We start from the raw sequence: 5,675 nt of genomic DNA, 5'->3' as shown, positions 1-5,675 counted from the left end.
TGCTCTTCGTCCCTACTCTGTTCTTAGTTACTCTCCTTATATCAAAGAAGACATTTGGCATTTGTTTTTTAGGGATTGGCTGGCTTCACTTAGCATAATATTCTCCAACTCTATCCTTTTACCTGCAAATGCAATAATTTCATTCTTTAAGGCAGAGAAATATGGGATGAAGACTATTCTTAATTCCTCTTTCCTTAATACTTAAATATGTTCCGTTCTAAATATTTTAACAAAAGGCACATCTTAAGTGTAAATTTTTATAATTTTATAGAGGACATACTGTCTTATAAGCCCCATAAAAGGTTCATTGCACTAATTGTGAGTCAAGGTTGGAAAATACAGTGTGCTGGCAGAGTACACTAAAGGGCATAAGATCAGTTACCTAAGTCTAGCTGATGATGGAGCTGAGAGCAGATATGGCCACTTTTGCAGGTTTGAGGGCACTGGAGATGAAGAGGCCTGAAATTAAAACTTTGTACTGGGACTGGGTCAAATGTCACATAAAAGGCATGTGTCCAAGTCAGCAGGCACATTAGAGGATCCAGAGGGTTTGAATGACAATTGTATCACATTGATGTGTGAATTGAAGAGTTCTCTGAATGAGGTCTTCCGAAAGGAGAAGAGAAGAATTTGTCAGTGGTCATCTAATCTCTCTGGGAACCAGAGCAACCTGATCTTGATGGAACCATGCCTGTTGTCTAGTGAAAATATTCTCAAATCAGAGGAAAACAAGAAGGCCTCCAAGATTCTCCAATACCTTTTATTCATATTCTTTTTTCTCCAAAATTCCTTTAGTTTGATTTGCAACCCACTGTGACTTTGCCCACAGAAAATCTCCTGTGCAAAATATCTGAACAAGTTATTTTACAAGACAATTCTCTTTTTCTAAATTAATATGTTACCATTTCTGTTTTATATATCCTTTGAGAAATGAAGTGTTTAGTTAGTTCTCCAGAGACTAATTGCTCTGAGGCTAAGTGCAGAAAATCTAACTTTTAGGCAAGTGAATATGAGATGTGAGCCTTAATAACCTCACAGTTCTGTTCAGGGAAACCCCCTTTAAAAACCATGCCTACAAGAATGCATTACTTCTATTTCTTGTCTATTGCCTCAAACACTGGATCCAAACTGCTCGTCTTATATTACTATTTTCTCACACTTCTTACAGCCATTGAATTCGAGTCTCGTTCTTATTTCACAGCTTTGGCACAAACATGCAAGTTCTCAATCATTGCCTTTGTGTGTGTGTGTGTGAGTGTGCACACACACACATTTCGTGCTTGAGGTCAAACTCAGGGCTCACACATGTTAAGTAAGTGTTGTTATAGTTAAAGCTTCATCCCGGGGTTTCATAAACTGACTTCCAGACCACTCATGTATAATCGAATCAAGCCTTTATTGAAGCACACTGATGACGACTGACCAGAACATAAAGCTGTTCCCCTGATCAGCCCCGAACAATTGCAAGGGCACTCCTTATAAGCCTGAAAACCACAAAAGTGATGTTGGGCAGGGGAGGCGTCTAGCCAATGCAAGCAAGCCAGGTTATAGAAGCTGGAGAGTGCAATCAAGCGGTGGGAAGCCTAACCAATCACAGTTAGCCCAGTCACCCCAGTTACAGAAACAGCCCTGTTACCCTAGTTACAGAAACAATGCCCCATTAGGTAGTTCCATGTTCTTAAAGGTTTCTATAGCAAAAGGAAAAGAACATCTTGCACCAGTCATGACCCTTCTCCTTGGCATGTTTTACAGAATGGAGTCACAAAACAAAATGGAGTCCCATTTGCTTTTACTATCACAGTGCTTTACCACCAAGGTACATCCCCAGCCCTGGCCTTTCCTGCTGTCAATTCTTCCACCATATTCTGGCAATGTATCATGGACAGAAGGAATAATATTACTTCTAGCAATTTCAGTTTTTGCATGCCTTCACAGAATACTGACCCTAGATTCTGTCCTTACTGATTAGTATTTTTTTCCCCAAGTTTCTCCAAGAAATGACCTCAGCTAAATCTTTGATTGATAGCATAATCTGGCTTTAATAGTGAGAGCATAGATTCTGAGCCAGATTGCTTTTGAATTCTGGCTTCACCTCTTGCTAGGCTGTGTGACCTCAGACCAAGTCACTTAAACCTCTCTGTGTTAATTTCCTCATTTAAGAACTGGGAGATATATTTGAGAGTGCCTATATGTAGGACTGATGTGACTGAATGAATTAATACATTTAATATTATGGCTGGGTGGATAGCTCAGTGGTAGAAGGTCTGAGTTCAATCACCAAGAAGGAGGAGCAGGAGAAGGAGTGGGAAGAAGAGATTGAGGAGGAGAAGGAAAAGAAAAGGAAAGAGCACATAGTTATTCTATCTAGCATACAATAAGTATACCATGTGTGATAAGAACTGTTATTATTTAATATTATCCACCCTCCTCCAAGGAAGTAAACATAGGGTTTACCAATTGCTGGAATGGGAAGAAAGCAATGGGGACACAAGGAGGAAAAGTAGATTTATATTTCAAAGTATTTTATTTTACCAGAGATAATTATCATGTTAGCTAAATAACCCCAAATTTTGCTTCTGAAATTTAAATTCAGCAATTTGAATTCTCTGCCATTTTGAATGTATGATTTGTATTCTCCCAAGTACGTAAATCACTTCAGCTTAATTGATTTTTTTTTCTTTCCAGCAAGTCACCAGGATTACCTTTTCCTTCTAAATTTCCAAGTAAAGTGTAGGAAAATATTTAATATGAAGGTCAAACACAGCCAGTGCTCCAGCCCAGTAAACAATGAAGAACAGAGGGAAAATACAACTTCTACTTTACTGGAATCTGAGTTAATAAATAGGGACCATAGAACAAAGAGCAAACAACTACTTGAGTAACATCAGAATGAATAAAGAAAGGATGAACCTGGATATTCAGTCTGAAGCTATTGCACAACATGACTAATAGAGTTAACAAGTCACCTATTACACATTAGAAAATCCTCTAGAGGATTTTAAAATAAAAGGAAGTATTTTTTCCAGAGTATAATTGATGCTTATGGATAAATTTCACAACTTCACACCTTAGGGAATACTTTGGTTTTTTTTTTTAAAGAATAAATTGACCATTTCATCTTGGCAATTATTAACCTGCCACATTTTTGTAACTAAGAAAAATTTGGCCTCTTTCCATATTTTAGTTGAAATTTCATATTATTCATATCTGTACAGATCATAGTTTATTATCCATAGGATCCATAAAGCAAAAATTAATACCCCTATAAAGCTGAACTTTGATTTTACTTAATCTTCAACTGAGCATTATTTACACTAATGTACAAAAATTCTCTGAGCACAAAAATAAGAGGTTAAAATATAAAGATATAGAATTGGATCTTTTATAAAAACTCATACAAACAGGGAAAAAATGGAAAATATCGAAGTATTGGGATTTTCCTTAAATCTTTTTTTTTTTTTTAATTTTCCTTCCAGTTAAACCAATTTCTTCATGTTGTTTCTGGATGAAAGCCAGAATCAACGTTGTCTGTATTTCTAATCAAATAATGGATAAAAATTACAAATTCTGAACGTAGTTAAAGGATCCTAGGAGGCAGAGTGTCTGGACCAAGCCTGAGCTGTCTTCTCTGACTCATTTCTGACTTTAGGCAAGTTATTTAATATCTCTGTGCTTCTTTATGTGACTGTAATATTGTTAATTTATTTCACAGGTATGGTAGTTACCACAACTCAAGAAATAACCATTGGCTTTTGAAAGAAATCAGATGATTAGCAAGAAGGCAGATTATGCACCCTAGAAAATAGATGGAGAATTATATCTTCTTTCCATTCTCTTTATATTTTGAATCATGGGAGTTTGATGTAAATGATAGGATTTGCAGTTTCAATCTAAAATGAAAAATAAACTGGACCACATAAGAATTTTCACTTCACAAATGTTTTATGTTATTTCATCTATTTGGGGATTAAATTTTAGTTTTTTAAGGCTAAGTCGAGCATAAATTCTTGAGATAAATAACAAAGATATGATTATATTCCATTTATAGACAAAGGAAAAATTTAGAAGAAAATATCCTAAAAAGAATCTCTAAGGTTGTGTTTATGGGTAAATTTTTAACTATCTTACATTTAGGTTACATTCATTTGTGAATGCTAACTTATTAAACATGCTTCCTTCAGTAACTCTTCTGTCTTCTTTCTTTTGTCTTCTTTCTTTTCATAATGGCCCACTTAAAACATATCATTTTTGAAATTTTATGTTACTAATGTACTTTGCTTTGTAATTGTGTTTTTAAAAATTATGTGCAGCTATAGAATTTTTCATTTCCAAATTTAACATTTTTGCCTTCAAATTTAATAGTGTAATTAACTAATTGTTAAGTGGGGAAAGAATTAAAATTTGTAGCCTTAAATTTATTTATCTATTTTTATTTATTTAGGTACTGGGGATTGAACCCAGGGCCTCCCACATGCTAAGCATGCACTCTGTCACTAAGCTATACTCCCAACCCCCTAAAAATAATTTATACCAAATAATATAGCCCATTAGAGAATAACCATTTGAAAATGATTCTAGTTTCATAATAATTTTAATAATTCTAATAGTAATTTATAATTTTAAGCAGCCCAAAGCAAAAAAAAAAAAAAAACTTATAAAAGAAATGCAACTAATTGTATAGTATAGAACAGAATATTTTGTTACAGGTTTACTATAGGCGAGATTTGCAGAATAAATAATGGTGTACTATAAAGAATTATGCAAACCAGATTTTCAAAGCAAGCTTTATTTTTGCTGGGTTGAGATTGAACTCAGGGCTTCCCACACACTAAGCAAGCATGCTATTACTGAACTACACCTTAACCTCCAAAGGAAATTTTCTAATACAGAAACATTTTTTTTCCACATGGTAATTGTTAATTAGAATTATAAAGCAGGACACTGAGAAATTTTAGAGGACTTAAGATAACTCTCAGGGATTATTCTAAAGATAGTAAAATTAATATAGTGATTTTGAAAAATATATAATGTCATTTTGAAATGCCTTATTGTTTAAGCATTTGCTAGACTAGGGGCTGCTTCTTTTCTCTGGGACAAACTATATTTAATAATTTTAATGGCAATGAGATGAAAATTTTAGGACACCAAGAGACAGAGACCTGTCTAAACATTTTCATTAGCTTTTTATTTTTTATCAAGTCTAATGCTAAATAAAACTCATATACATTGTAAAATATGTAATATCAAATAAGAGAAAGGGGCCAGCTGTCAGGCCTATAATTCCAGCAACTTGGGAGGTTAAGGCAGGAGGACCCTGTATCAAATTTTTTTAAAAAGTCTGGGAGTGCAGCTCTGTGTAAAGCACGCTGAATTCAATCCTCAGTACCACTCCTAAAAAAGGAGAAGGAAAAAGAAATAAAGGATACAGTGTTTACTACTGTCTTTTTTTAGCAGTTCCCCGTAATCAAAAGCTTGGTCAGTATTAACTCATTGGTTCTTTTCAGAAGAACAATTTGAGTTGAAGTTCCGAATAAGTAGTTTTTATATTCTATTTTTATACCAATCTCTAAAAATGATATAAGTACACCTAATGAAAGTCTTATTCTTCCTCTTCCTCCTCCTCCTCCTCTTCTTTTTCTTCTTCTTCTTCTTCTTTTTTTTTTTTTTTTTTTTGG

At 34.3% G+C, this 5,675-nt stretch overlaps 1 protein-coding gene across 1 annotated transcript in view; it reads left to right on the top strand.

Annotated features, from left to right (window-relative positions):
- Positions 1-3,517: 3,517 nt before the first annotated feature.
- Positions 3,518-5,675, top strand: part of Fgl1 (fibrinogen like 1) — a 33,365-nt gene continuing 31,207 nt past the window's right edge. The window contains exon 1 of the mRNA XM_015486071.2: positions 3,518-3,649. The gene's annotated coding sequence lies outside the window, so the exon portion shown is untranslated. The remainder of the gene's footprint in view (positions 3,650-5,675) is intronic.

This window comes from Marmota marmota, unplaced genomic scaffold, assembly GCF_001458135.2.
Source record: "Marmota marmota marmota unplaced genomic scaffold, marMar, whole genome shotgun sequence".
NCBI classification, from domain to species: Eukaryota; Metazoa; Chordata; class Mammalia; order Rodentia; family Sciuridae; genus Marmota; species Marmota marmota.
This window is presented reverse-complemented; position numbering and strand designations above follow the sequence as displayed.